General features: G+C 40.0%; 1 protein-coding gene across 1 annotated transcript in view; it reads left to right on the top strand.

Annotated features, from left to right (window-relative positions):
* The first annotated feature begins 1,063 nt into the window (after positions 1-1,063).
* The window catches only part of CATSPERE (catsper channel auxiliary subunit epsilon), a 74,378-nt gene continuing 59,673 nt past the window's right edge, over positions 1,064-15,768 (top strand). The window contains exons 1-3 of the mRNA XM_029911037.1: positions 1,064-1,131; positions 4,977-5,046; positions 14,130-14,218. The gene's annotated coding sequence lies outside the window, so the exon portion shown is untranslated. The remainder of the gene's footprint in view (positions 1,132-4,976; positions 5,047-14,129; positions 14,219-15,768) is intronic.

The raw sequence follows: 15,768 nt of genomic DNA, 5'->3' as shown, positions 1-15,768 counted from the left end.
CTCTTCCTCCTCATTAACTGCTGCTACATTGCATTAAAAGACCACTGAAACAGAGTTTATATTTTTCTAATGTTGCATTTCCATGTTAGCAATTTATGAGTTTTCCACAGCTTGCACCAGTTCAGTATCACAATGTATGAATAAATGGTGCAGTTCTCAAAATCATTTGCAGTCAGCTTTAGTAACTGAATTAGAACAATTTTCTTGGTAAAAAATTTCCACTGTTACTACCACCAGTGATTGTGAACACACTTGTGCACACACTATTGTATACATCAACAGTTTAAAAAGCAAATGAAGTTGAAAGGGTTAGTAATTCTCTGTGCTACTAGGAGGGAAATTCAGATTTTATTAAACTGCCATTCCTAGTCTTTTGTTTCTGTGACACCAGGCATGGGAGTTCAGTGGAGTAAAATTATGCATTGAGGGGAGGGAATGCCTTGTCTATTGACAACAGTTTCTCTGGCCCATTGCAGAGCCCCATCTAAAGAGCTCAAACGCAGTTTTGAGTGTGCTTTTGTTGTGTGATGATGGCCTTGGCAGTAGTGAACTGTTCCCATGGGTGAAAAACAGAAATCTTTACCGATGTAATGGACTAAAGAATAAAGAGCAAGATGAAAACTAGTTTACACTCACTGGCCCTGCTCACTGTGGGTGTCACAAAGATTGCACTTTGCAACAAGATTTCCTGCCCTGCTAACAGGGACCTCAGAAAAGGTAGTTGTAATTCAAAACCTTATTTGCTAGTTTTATAGAAGACATGCTATTTTATTTTTGTAGTGTGCTTTATATAATTCAGTCTGGTATTTTTCCCATTGAAATTATTGACAAAACTTCTTTTGACTGCAGTGGGAGAAGATTGGGTTTAATGCCATAATAATTACAATTTTAAGTTTGAAGTTGTCCCTAGGTATTTTTAATATTTAAAGAGTTTAATCATTTCTGTGTAATAATTAAAAACCTGGTAAAAGAACATTATGGTTTTAAAACCACTATACAGATAGATATAATGCAACAGATTATATATTTGTATGTGCTACCCTAATTCTTTGTTTAGATATATTTAGAGTATGAAGGACCTTCATTTGTGGAATGGGACATTTCTACGTTATGTACTGTTACAAATAAAAGGTAAGGATTGCAAAAGTGAATAATAACAGCACAATGGTAACTCACATTGACTTTATTAGGAGCAGAGTTAGGTCAATTCTGAATACTTTTGAAAATTCCACCCAAAGTTTGAGAAGATCGTGTTTGTAAACACATTCAAATAAGATGGGCTTCTGTTAAGCCTGGCCATGTGCATTCATTTAGAGATCTGTTGGAAAACAAAATGTTATTTTTATTTCCCTTAAGAATTATGAAGTACAGATCCTTTGTTTCAGAATAGGAGTTGTGGGTTGAGATTTGCGGAGGAGACAGAGAAGCTGGTCCTGAGGTTTCTATACAATTTATATTGTAAGTTAAATATTTATCAATGTAATTGAAACACAGAATTAGGCATGGACGTATACAATATAAAGTCATTCTAAGTATACTATTTCTCCTAAACTTCCTTGCCTATGTACTGTACATGTGAGGAAACCTTAAGCCAAAAAGATTGATAAATACTTTAACATGTATATCTAAATTAAGAATTGCACAACATTTTATGTTCTTGGGGTTTTTGTTTTGTTTTGTTTTATTTGGTCCAGTGCATTTATACGAACAATGCTGTAGAAATAATATCTGTTTATATCCCAGAGATGTAAGGAGTCTATCACTGTAAAACATAAGTGCCGAATTGTATTCTATGTGTTATTTTTAAATAGAAACATGTCTGATTCTTTACATTTGGAGCAGCTAGGATCTTCAGGAGAAGGGACCCTATTTTAGACATTAGACTGCACAAAGGTTTCTAGATACATACTGTAAAGTGAGTGGGACTGACAAGACACAAGCTTTTTTGTCTAGGTATTCTTATTTGATAATTTAATGGCCAAGATACCTAATGCATTTGTGAGCTCCAGATTAGACCCAGCTACACTAGGAGTAGGAAACCCAAAATACCATTTTTTTTTAAAAAGCATCTCTGCCCCTAAATGACTGTTTAGCCAGAGTATGGTACAACCTTTAAAAATATTTCAAATTAAGAGAGGGATGTATTACAGCTCTTATCTGCATAGCACAGAGATCCAACACTATCTACAGTGTGGAGGGAGTACATAAAAGTTACACTAATGCAGTTACACTAAAGCCACTAATGTGGCTGAAAGTTTTGATAAGCAAAAGTCAGGTAAAAAGTTGTGGTTTCCAATGCAGCTTTAATTTGTCTATCTTGCTGTGTGTGTTTATATGTGTTATGTCTTTGAAATTATTGTATTGGTAAGCTTATTTGAATGTACAATCAGATATCACATATTTAAATAAACACATTTGAATGATTGCACATTCAGGCATATACATCTGTGTGTTAATGTGAATGTATTATCATTAGATTGCAAATTCAAATCCAGATGCAAAGTGCAGTTGTTACCCCCAAAATCCAGACTTAAGGCACCCCCACAATGGTTTGCCTATTTCAGTAACTCAATTGTCAGTTGTTTGTTTTGGTAGGTGAAAGGAGATGGCCCACCATAGAGGAATTGCCAGGGTTTTACTAGGGGTTACCCTATGACCTTCAGGAAACCCCCCAGAACAGACTCACTTTGTTTACCATTGGGAAGTCATGGATATAGCCTTCTGCTCAAAGGATTGACACTCAGGCAGTAATCTTTGAAAACAAAAATTTTCTTTATTTAATGTACCAATATTCCTGAAACAATAAATCTTTTAAAAGAACCAAAGCATATATCAAGAAACAAACATAAATTCTATTAGCACAAGTATGCACATTCAAGTACTCAATACTGCAATGTCATACAGTTTGAAATGGCTCCAAGTGGTTACATTCTACATGTGGTGATCAATCACATGTAGGATGCTGACAGCAATTCTAATTAAAACACTAAACTTTTATACATAGTAACATATATCCAACTTTAGTATCTCAAACATATTCATATGTCCTAGCTCCTTATACCATAGTTCTCATGCTTACTTTCTACAGTCTTCTTTTCCATCTGATCTGTCAAAAGGTCCTTCTGTTCAGTCTCAGTGCCAAGCTGCTGCTGCTGTTCTGCTCTGGCTGCTGCTGCCGCGCCTCTGCCACCTCTTTTTCGCTACTGCCGCTGCAGCTTGCGGTGATTTCTTGATCCATCACAACAATCTAGCCGCCTTCTTCCCTCTTCAGTGATTTTGCTCTCTTCCTGCTTCTTCTGACTTCTCCTGCTGACAACCTCTTCCTTCTACTCACTCACACACATCAATAGCACCACCACCAAGCTTGTCAGCTCTCCGCCTTATATATGATTTTTGGCCTACTTTGGTTATTTCCTCAATCCTTATCATTAGCATACCTCTCCTCCAATCATTTTTAAGTCCCCTCTGATTGCTCCATTCTTATTAACCAATTACAGACACTAAACCTATCTGTCAATTAAAGCTGGACCTGATTGAAAACCTGCACCTGACATGACTGACCCCTCCCTTTAGGTTTTGGAGTAATCTTTATCTAACCTCAGCCTGCCTGCTTGCTATAGGCCGAATTACTCCAAGACTGCCATTTTAATCTTTGTGGCTCTGATTATCTGCAACTACCTAGTCCTAACTGCTTAAAACTGTCTTTATTAGTTATTAAATTCTTATAACTATAAACAATTATTATTTTCTTAGGTTTCAGAGTAGCAGCCGTGTTAGTCTGTATCCGCAAAAAGAACAGGAGTACTTGTGGCACCTTAGAGATTAACAAATTTATTAGAGCTTAAGCTTTTGTGGGCTACAGCCCACTTCTTCGGATGCATATAGAATGGAACATATATTGAGGAGATATATATAATACATCTATATGCATCTTAATATTAGGATGCACTGTCACACTCCAATTTTTGCCTAATTTTAGATCATTTAATTTTGATATTTCCTTCACTTCAGCTAGTGGTGGCAGGGCAATGTTCTTAATGCTGTATTCCGTACACAGAATAGAGCAGCTGAAAGATCTCTCATACCACCGTGTGTCTTACACAGGTGTTGAGATATGAAATAGGTAGACAGCTATTTTAAATGCAGTATGTTTTATAAGGGTGTAGCACACTGTGGACTTGTCTGCATATAGTTTTATACCACTTTAAATATATCAGTTTGAAACTAATATAGTTGAAACAGTCCGACCCCATATTGTGGACGCAGTTCTGTTGGCATAAAGGTGCTTTATATTGTGATGTACAGTTTAGGGTATGTCTACACTACAAACGCTACAATGGTGCAGCAGCAGCAGTAGCGTAGACACTTACTACAGTGATGGAAGGGGTTTTTCCTTCACTGTAGTAAATCCACCTCTCCGAGAAGCAGTAGTTAGGTTGACAGAAGAATTCTTCCATCTATTGGTATCTACATGGGGCTTAGTTTGGCTTAATTATGTTGCACAGGGCATGACATTTTTCACAGCCCTGAGCAAGGTAGCTAGGTCAACCTAAATTTTAGGTGTAGACCAGGCTTTTGTCTCATAAATGTAAGGGAATACGCTATACTGGTATAAGGCACCTGTACATTGGTATAACTGGGTTCACACTAGGGATTGTACTCATTTAGCTATTATGGTATAAAAAATACCAGATCTAGCTGAAGTAGTGACATGGGTACAAAGACTGTGTGTAGATTAGGTCTAAGCTGCAAAGCTGAGTACATTGATTTTGAACTGAACAGGCAATCTAATGATAGTACATTTAAAAAATGGTTGGGGAATAAGGAAGAGGAAGGTTTGCTCAGTTTGAAAGATGAAGGTTGGGGAGAAATTAGATCCTAAGTAAAAGTTAAGACTGAGTGGACCAGTCAGAAGTACATATGTGTAGTGTTAATTAATATTAAATACCTGGCTGTTTGTTTTTTAATTACTGTAGTTCACCTACAGCAACACTGAACTGTCCAGTTCCTGGAATTCACAGGATTAGACCAAATGTTGACAATGAGGTAAGCTGTCAATAATAATTATAAGAAATTCATAGTGCACTGTGGTCAGGTCCATGTGTTCTTAGTGATTTTGCAGTATTTGCCACAGAGTCCACTTCAGTGGATCAGAAACTAAATGTGAGTCAACAGTGTAATACTATTGCAAAAAATGTTAATGATCCTGGGACATATTAGCAGGAGTGTTGTAACAAAGACACTAGAAGCAGGGCCGGCTCCAGGCACCAGCGAAGGAAGCAGGTGCCTGGGGTGGCCAATAGAAAGGGACGGCAGTCTGTCCGTTGTTGGGGCGGCAGGTCTGGGGCAGCGGCAGCGGCACTTTGGCAGCAGCTCAATCGGTCCGCTTCAGTTTTTGGCGGCAATTCGGCGGCGGGTCCTTCACTCCCTGTCTTCCACTTCAGCGGTAGCTCAATCTTCTTTTTTTTTTTTCTTTTTTTTTCTTTTTGCCGCTTGGGGCGGCAAAAAAGCTGAAGCCGGCCCTAACTAGAAGTAATTCTTCCATTCTACACAGCACTGATCAGGCCTCAACTGAAATACTGTGTCCAGTACTGGGCAGCGCACTTCAGGAGAGATGTGGAGAAAGTCCAGAGGAGAGCAACAAAAATTATTAAAGATCTAGAGAACATGATCTATTGGGAAAGATTGAAAAAAAATGCGTTTGTTTAGTCTAGAGAAGAAAAGACTGACGGGGGACACGGTAACAGTCTTCAAGTATGTAAAAGGTTGTTATAAAGAGGAGGGTGATAAATTGTTCTCTTTATCCACTGAGGACAAAACAGGAGGTATTAGGGTCAAATTGCAGCAAAGGAGATTTAGGTTAGACATTAGGATAAATTTCCTAACTGTAAAAGTAGTTAAGCACTGGAACAAATCACCTAGGGAGATTGTGGAATCTCCATTGTTGGAGGTTTTTATTAACATCTTTGGCAAACACCTGTCAGGGATGGTTTAGATAACACTTAGTCCTGACCCAGTGCAGGTGACTGGACTAGATGACTTATCAAGGTCTCTTCCAGTCCCACATTTCTGATTCTATGATTAGTTTTATAATATTGCTCCAGAATCAAATCTTTCTACCCCTAATGGTTGTGAAAGAACCTTCCAAATGTCAACTGAGTGTAACCAATGCAGTGATGTATTCCTGAATCTGCTAACAGACTGAATCAATAGCTCAGAGATGTCTGAACAGCCCCCATTCATCATATTGAGGTGTGTGATGAGGTATACAAACACCACACTGGCCAAGGTTAATAGGATGATGCGGGCTCAAACAGCTCCACTCCCTTCTCCTGCAGAGCTTTCAGTCTTGGAGGGGGGCACTTGAACAAAGGAGAGAGCTCATTTGTGAATGGACTTGAAAGGAGAATAGACTGGCAGCTCCCTTGTTGTGTGAGAAGCCTGAGTAGAGCCAGGAGCTGACTAAAGACTGTGATCTGCTAGGACCTCCCTGTGGGAGTGTCAAGGCTCCTTCCCCACTCTGAACTTTAGGGTACAGATGTGAGGGCCTGCATGAAAACTTCTAAGCTTAACTACCAGCTTAGATCTGGTTCGCTGCCACCACTCCCAATGTGCTAATTCCCTTCCCTGGGTAGCCTTGAGAGACTTTTCACCAATTCCCTGATGAATACAGATCCAAATGCCTTGGATCTTAAAACAAGGAGAAATTAACCATCCCCCCTCCTCTCTCCCACCAACTCCTGGTGGATCAAGATCCAACCCCCTTGGATCTAAAAACAAGGGAAAATCAATCAGGTTCTTCAAAAGAAGGCTTTTAATTAAAGAAAAAGGTAAAAATCATCTCTGTAAATCGGGATGGAAAATAACTTTACAGGGTAATCAAACTTAAAGAGCCCAGAGGACCCCCCTCTAGCCTTAGGTTCAAAGTTACAGCAAACAGAGGTAAACACCTTAGTAAAAGGTACATTTACAAGTTGAGAAAACAAAGATAAAACAACCACGCCTTGCCTGGCTGTACTTACAAGTTTGCAATATGAGAGACTTCTTCAGAAAGATTTGGAGAGCCTGGATTGATGTCTGGTCCCTCTTAGTCCCAAGAGCGAACAACAACCAAAACAAAGAGCACAAACAAACACCTTCCCCCCACCAAGATTTGAAAGTATCTTGTCCCCTTATTGGTCCTTTGGGTCAGGTGTCAGCCAGGTTACCTGAGCTTCTGAACCCTTTACAGGTAAAAGGATTTTGGTGTCTCTGGCCAGGAGGGATTATAGTATGGTACACAGGAGGGCTGTTACCCTTCCCTTTATAGTTATGACAGGGAGATTAGGCCTGTCACTGACTATTAGTTTGGTTTTTTTACCTGTGGGTGGCTGGGTGGGTGTTAAGACGAGCCGCTGCAGGTGGGGTCCTCCTGAAAAGAAGGAGGCTAAAAACTGACCCCAGCAGCGCTGAAGATTCTTTTGGTTTGTGTTTATGTTGAACTTTGACTTGGAGGTTCCACTTCCCTGGAAGGGACTGAACACTGTCAGTGACCTGGCCAGCATCTAAACCACATCCATAACTCCAATAATGCAAATTTCATTATCAACATTACCATTATCCTTACCTATTTTATTAAAGGGGGACATGATAGAAGTCTATAAAATCATGAATGGTGTGGAGAAAGTGAATAAGGAAGTGTTATTTACCCCTTCACATAACGCAAGAACTAGGGGTCACCCAATTAAATTAATAGGCAAAACAAACATAAGGAAGTACTTCTTCACACAATATGCAGTCAACCTGTGGAACTCGTTGCCAGGGGATGTGGTGAAGATCAAAAGTAGGGCTGTCAAGTGATTAAAAAAATAATCGCGATTAATCACGCGATTAAAAAAATCACGCTGTTAAACAATAATAGAATACTATTTATATAAATATTTTTGTATATTTTCCACATTTTCAAATATATTGATTTCAATTACAACACAGAATACAAAATGTACAGTGCTCACTTTATATTTATTCATTATAAATATTTGCACTGTAAAAATAAAAGAAATAGTACTTTTCAATTTACCTAATACAAGTACTGTAGTGCAATCTCTTTATCATGAAAGTTGAACTTACAAATTTAGAATTATGTACAAAAAATAACTGCACTGGAAAATAAAACAGCGTAAAACTTTAGACCTACAAGCCCACTCAGTCCTACTTTTTGTTCAGCCAATCACTCAGACAAACAAGTTTGTTTACATTTGCAGGAGATAATGCTGCCCGCTTCTTGTTTACAATGTCACCTGAAAGTGAGAACAAGTGTTCGCATAGCACTGTTGTAGCCGGCATTGCAAGATATTTACATGTCAGATTCACTAAAGATTCATATGTTCCTTCATGCTTCAACCACCATTCCAGAGGACATGGGTCCATGCTGATGACGGGTTCTGCTCAATAACGATCTAAAGCAGAGCAGACGGAGATGTTCATTTTCATCATCTGAGTCAGATGCCACCAGCAGAAAGTTGATTTTCATTTTTGGTGTTTCGAGTCCTATAGTTTCTGCATCGGAATGTTGCTCTTTTAAGACTTCTGAAAGCATGCTCCACATCCTGTCCCAGTCAGATTTTGGAGGGCACTTCAGATTCTTAAATCTTGAGTCGAGTGCTATAGCTGTCTTTAGAAATCTCGCATTGGTACCTTCTTTGCGTTTTGTCAAATGTGCAGTGAAAGTGTTCTTAAAAAGGCATGCCGGGTCATCATCTGAGACTGTCATCACATGAAATATATAGCAGAATGCGGGTAAAACACAGAGCAGGAGACGTACAATTATCCTCCAAGGAGGTCAGACACAAATTTAATTAACGCATTATTTTTTTTAAGAGCGTCATCAGCATGGAAGCATGTCCTCTGGAATGGTGGCCAAAGCATGAAGGGGCATACGAATGTTTAGCATATCTGGCATGTAAATACCTTGCATTGTCAGCTACAAGAGTGCCATGCGAACATCTGTTCTCACTTTCAGGTGACATTGTAAATAAGAAGCGGGCAGCATTATCTCCCATAAATGTAAACTAACTTGATTCTCTTAGTGATTGGCTGAACAAGAAGTAGGACGGAGTGGACTTCTAGGCCCTAAAGTTTTACATTGTTTTGTTTTTGAGTGCAGTTATGTAACAAAAAAAATCTACATTGTAAGTTGCGCTTTCATGATAGAGATTGCACTATGGTACTTGTATGAGGTGAATTGAAAAATACTATTTCTTTTGTTTATCATTTTTACAGTGCAAATATTTGTAATACAAATAATATAAAGTGAGTACTGTACACTTTGTATTCTGTGTTGTAATTGAAATTAATATATTTGAAAATGTAGAAAAACATCCAAAATATTTAATAAATTTAAATTGGTATTCTATTGTTTAACAGTGCGATTAATCATGATTAATTTTTTTAATCGCGATTAATTTAGTTTTGTTAATCGTGTGAGTTAACTGTGATTAATTGACAGCCCTAGTCAAAAGTATAAGTGGGTTAAACAAAGAATTAGATACATTCATGGAGGATAGGCCCATCAATGGCTATTAGCCAAGATGGTCAGGGATGCAACCCGATGCTCTGGGTGTCTCTAAACCTCCAACTGCCAGAAGCTGGGACTGGATGACCAGAGATGGATCACTCAATAATTGCCCTGTTCTCTTTGTTCTGTCTAAGGCATCTGGCACTGGCAGAAGACAGGATACTGAGCTAGATGGACCACTGGTCTGTCTCAATATAGCCATTCTTATATTCTTATGTTTTTTGCTTCTAATTTTAATATCCAGTAAGGTGCTTGCCTCACAAACCTGAACTGCCTCCTGGATCTTCCCTCATGTCAAAACCCAACTGTCTCCTATTGAACAGCCAAAACCTTCATCTTCCTCACAAACATTTCTATGATACTGTTAAGGATTTTTGTATCAAATTTTGCAATACAAAGAAAGTTAACAAATGAGGAGCAGTGTACATTGATTCTAATGTCAAATTAAATAACGTGATGTGATACTATAGTGAATGCATTATTCATTTTCATATTTAGTTAAGTAGAAGCCTCAGTTCTAAATTTATTTGTGCCAGTCACAGAATCTCCAATCTGTTGCATTGGAGTGCCACTGATTGCAGGGATCTTGCCACAGAATTTTGGTTAAGCTTGCCATGAAGTTCCTGGGATTTGACTACGATTATTTTTTTATTTTATTTTATGAAGAATATATACAGTATTGTGGGAGGAGGGAGCTCAGTGGGATGTGGTTATTTTAAAATTTTCTAGTAACAATTGAGTGTATTATACAATAAAGAACACTTAAACATACTCTTTAAATCACCCCAAAGAGGGGAAGAAATAAATTTAGCTTTTTATCAATCTTTTTTTCATGGGTCCCCACTCTGTTTTATGTCTATGCCCTCTAGCGTGCAAGCTAGAAACTCTCTACATAGGTGTGTCCATTGTGGTTGTTCATGTACCCTGATTATCTCCTTTTATGGGATGCCATCACAGAATCCCTCGGGATCAGGCTAGGGCCGGCTCTAGCATTTCTGCCGCCCCAAGAAAAAAAAAAAAAAAACCGCGATCGGCGGCAGCAATTGGAAAAAAAGAAAAAAGCCGCGATCAGCAGCAGGTCCTTCGCTCCTAGAGGGAGTGAGGGACCTGCCGCCCCCGAATTGCCGCAGGTGCCGCCCCTCTCCCTTGGCCGCCCCAAGCACCTGCTTGTTAAGCTGGTGCCTGGAGCCGGCTCTGGATCAGGCTTTCTTTAAGTATGGAGCCCACTTCGCTGATGACCAAAACCTTGACATCAACTGTCATGGAAATTCTGTGAAGAGCATTGTAATGGGTGGGGGACAGGGATGGGGCTTGGAGGGCCGGTCAGCCTAGTGGTCGGAGTACCTAGCTTCCTGCCCCTGCTTCTGTGGTCAAAGGGTCTCAGCCTCTCAGGTAGGGGGAACCCAGGATGTTCCATTTCACCAGGTCCCAGCCCAGGGCTCTGTGTGAATCACCCTTGAGTAGGGGACTTCCCAGCAGGGAGTCTACGTTCATTGCCCTGGGCTACTTCTTACCGTGGTCCTTTTAGTTTGGGGCGTGTAGCCCTATGGTCCCTGTCCCTGTGGTGCCTGGTCTCTTAGTAGTGTCCCCTCATGGACCCTGGGTAGCATCCTTCTGCGGTCCCAGGTTCCTCCAGGTGCAGCAGTCATAAGTTTGGTAGGGTCAGAAAACGCCTCCCTCCTCGCCCCAGGTCTCTACTTCAGTTACGAGGGTTCCTCTCAAGCCAGGTATTCCTAGGCCTCTTTCTCCATCTCCTTTGCCAGGACAACACTGCTTGGTCTCTGGTGGCTGCCTCAGCCAACAGGCTAGTGACCCTTCCCTCAGGTAGAGAGATAGCTAGCTCCTGCCTCTTCACTGGTCAGCCCCGACCTGAGCCAGGCTCCCTCCTTTTCTCTCCTGCCATGTCTGGCATTAGCTGTGGGAATTACAGGGTGGAGCTAGCTGGGCCCAAAGTCTCTCCTTAACCCTTTCCATGCTGGTGTGTGGTGTCTCTACTTCACCACCAGCATCTTGGAAGGGATGAGGCCTACATGGCTACCTCCACCAGATGGCACTTGAGGCAACTTTCTCAAGCCATGAGCACATGGAACAGTGTTCAGGATTGTGCTCCCTGTACCATCTCAACGATGCCTTGTAACAAAGGGGGAGATGCACAGTGGAACCCTGGAGATAAAAAAGGGTACAGAGGGCTTAAATCTTGGCAAAAGTGACCTAACAATAATTAAAATAATAAAACACAGAAATGTTGTGTAAAGGGATTAAAGAAGCTTGCAGCATATACTGCTGAGTTCCTGCTCACTGCCTATGGCCCTCAGGTAGGGGGGACCCAGGACGTCCCATTTCACCAGGTCACAAGTGGTAATTGTGGCTTCCATCTTTATATACCTTCAGATAGGGTGGCACAAAGACATTGGCAAGATGCACAAGTAACCCCAACAGACTGGATGCAAGCAAACAATATGCATGTTAACATGGCTAAATGTAAAATATACGTCTAGGAACAAAGAAGGTAGGCCATGCTTACAGGATATGGGACTATCCTGGGAAGCAGCAGCTCTGAAAAAGATTTGAGAGTTGTGGTGAACATGAGGTCCCAGTGCGACACTGTGACTGAAAGGGCTAATGTGATCCTTGGATGCATAAACAGGAGAGTTATTTTACCTCTATATTTGGCATTGGAGTGACAGCTGCTGGAATACTGGGTCCAGTTCTGGAGTCCACAATTCAAGAAGGATGTTAATAAATTGGAAAGTATTCAGATAAGAGCCATGAGAATGATTATAGTGATAGACTCAAAGAGCTCAATTTATTTATTTTACAAAGAGAAGGTTAAGGGATGGCTTGATTACAGTCTATACGTACCTACATGTGGGACAGATATTTGATAATGGGCTCTTCAGTCTAGCAGAGAAAGGTTTAACATGATCCAATGGCTGGAAGTTGAAGCTAGACAAATAAGGCATACATTTTTAACAGTGAGAGCAAATAACCATTGGAACAATTTACCAAAGCTGGTTGTGGATTATCCAACACTGTCAATTTTTAAATCTTGATTGGATGTTTTTCTAAAAGATATGTTCTTGGAATTATCTTGGGGAAGTTCTATGGCCTATGTCATACTAGATAATCCCTTCTGACCTTGGAATCTATGACTTTGCTATTGAAAAAGGTCCAAGCTCATGCACCTAGTGTGAATCCATGCAAGCAACCATTTTAAAGAAGCAGAATTCACAGACAGTGCAGCAAATAATTGGAATGTCTTCCAGGAAATATTTTATAAAGATCCAAGGGAGGAATATGATCAATGATTACTAAATCTCCCCAAAACAATTTAATATTCGTAGGTCATTCCAATGTATGATCCCCAAAAAAACAAGTCCATACATACTGGACAGTGAACACATATGGACTTTTGACAGTTAATCAGATTAACAGAAAAAAATCTCTTCCAGTGGAATGTTCCTTAGAAGGTGTCACAGATCTGGTCATGCTCCCCCCTGCCAACCACCCACCAGAGTGCTGTGAGGGGAATCCAGTCCTTTGGATACCTAGGTGTTCTAACGTCTTGTGGGTTTCAGCAGGCTGCTGCACTATTTTCAACCTTGGCCTCTCTGGCACATTTCTTGGGCACTAACACTCAGTCTGCTACGCCTTAGTCTACCTGCCTTAAGCACCCAGAGTTAGTGCTAACCTGCAAAATACCCCAGTAAACACACCCTCTCCCAGAATCCCAGTGAAGGTGTGAGACTTTTGGGTTATAGTTTAACTCTCTCAGGAGGCAACTGATAGTTGTGAAGTATGTAACACACATGGACATTTTGCACAGGACTCTAATACCATTGCTCTTTTACTTAATGGATAAAGCACAGAAGAGTAAAGATAATTTAGAAAATAACAGTAGCTCTCCCTTTCTTTGGGGGTTTATCAATGCACAAGAAGGCAGGTTTCTCCCTGCCTCATCAGGCTCCTACATGCAGCTCCTCTCTGCTTGATTTGATGAAAAATGGCTGAGAAGTCCCCCAGTAGAGCAGCTCTTGTGTTTTTATACCTTCTGTGAAGTGGAGACTGCTATTCATGCTCCTTTGATGCCACCATCAGGTCTGGTTCATTTTTTATTGTTTGGTGCTGAGGAAAGAGAGAGCTGTAAGAGGAAATAAAAAGGGAATAGATAAGAGGAAACTGTATTATGATTGAACTGTTCCTACATTTCTTTCTTCACAAACATTGCATTAAATTGTAATAAACAATACATTAACAAATATAACGAACATGAGATATAAAAGTCTTTATATGTAGTTACCTGGACACACAAAATGCTTGGAGTGAAATCCTGGCTCAATTGAAGTCAATGGCAAAATTGCCGTTGACTTCAGTCAGGTCAGGATTTCACCTTTGGCCTCTAGGGCCCTACTCCTGTGAACACATATGCACATGACTAGTTTCACTGAATTCAGTAGACTACTTGTGTACATAAAGATACTTACATATATAAATGTTAACATGATCAGAGCCTAAGGATGGTATCATGTAGATCATATATAAACATGAAGCATGTTTTTTTCCCCTGTTTTAGACATTAGTGAATGTGGACCGCCATTTGCCTATCTCTGAACATTTGAATTGCTTTTTGTGGTATGTGCTGAAAAGTTCTCCAGAGCAGAGGTAGGTGATTTCATATGAGACCTTTTCTCCATGTGTATATATTTGGAGATGTATGATTTAATTGTATTTGGCTATCGTTTGTGATTTATCTAGTGATGTGACACAAAAATGGTCAATAATCATTTGTTATGCTGCTCAGTTACGTTAAAAAGTATGGACCAGATATAAGGGTTTTCTATAAAAGAAAAAAGTGGCAGTTAATTCAGGCTTGCAGCTGCTTTGCCTTACTTGAGTAGTGCAAGCAAGCTGGAGTGTTCCAGTGAATCTGGTCCAAAGTGTGTGCAAGCAGTATGTCAGGTAATGTCTTTGTAGCTTCTCAGATTTCAGGACAGTGCAAGACAACAGTGAATGAGAGTCATTGTATAGCATTTGCAAAAAAGTCTCTTTTTTTAAAACATCCATTACTTAAAAAATGGTTTGACTAACTGCCCTGAAACTTTAAAAGAATATCTATTTTAGTTTAAAAAAAATATTTTTTCCCATGCAAAGTTATAAGGGAAGTGAATGTAGCCGTTCACTAAAATTCTAATTACAACTTAAACCATGGCCTGGTCTACACAAGGAAATTAGGTCAGAATAACTGTGTCACTCAGGGGTGTGAAAAATCCACAGCCCAGAGTGAACCAGTTAAACCAACCTAACTCCCAGTGTAGACAGCAACCGTAGAATTCTCCTGTTGACCCAGCTATCACCTCTTGGGGAGGTGGAGTACCTACGCCAACAGGAGAACCCCTCCTGTCAGCATCTTCACTGAAGCGTTACAGCTGCAGTGGTGCTGCTATGCCACTGTAGCAGTTTATGTGTAGACAAACTTTATGGAACTGCTATTGAATGGCTCAATATTTAACAGTTGGACACAACAAATCCATTGTTATAAATGATTAATTAGTGACTAAACCACACGCATGTGCACAGCTGGGACTAGAACTTCTGTAATTTAGCGCCAAGAATATAGAGGTGAAATCCTGGCCTAATTGAAGTCAATGACAAAATGCCCATTGACTTCAGTGGGGCAAGGGTTTCTCCCCAGATTGCTACCTCCTAAGCTAAGGGAAATCTGTTAGAGTTGTAATGAATAGACAGAACCTTTTGTTCTCTCTAAATCTGCAATCCACTGCCAGAGGGCAAGCTGCTCATAAACACAATGTAGCCATTAAAATTAGCACTCTCTGGGGAAATTCTGCGACAAAAAATTAAGAATTCTATGCATAATATTTTAAAATTCTGCAAATTTTATTTGTCAAAATAACACAATATAATCATGCCAGTTTCAATTATTTTTGTAATTTATTTCAAAATACCTGTCAGCAAGTATGTCTAACAATACAGCCATGACAAATAGATTCCTTACTAGGCATATTAATACAGAACTTTGAGTAATAATTCATTTAAACTACAATACAGAAACGTATTTCCCGTACCCCTCAAAAGCAGTGCAAATGCTTGTGGGAGTCAGGAGTAATAGAGGAGCTAAGGGAGAGGGAAGTAATTGCTGGGAATGAACCTGGAGGGTTTTGAGTGTGGGTGGAGGAAGTATGGAACAGGTTTTT

Source organism: Terrapene carolina, unplaced genomic scaffold (genome assembly GCF_002925995.2).
Source record: "Terrapene carolina triunguis isolate 2854851 unplaced genomic scaffold, T_m_triunguis-2.0 Scaffold85, whole genome shotgun sequence".
NCBI classification, from domain to species: Eukaryota; Metazoa; Chordata; order Testudines; family Emydidae; genus Terrapene; species Terrapene triunguis.
This window is presented reverse-complemented; position numbering and strand designations above follow the sequence as displayed.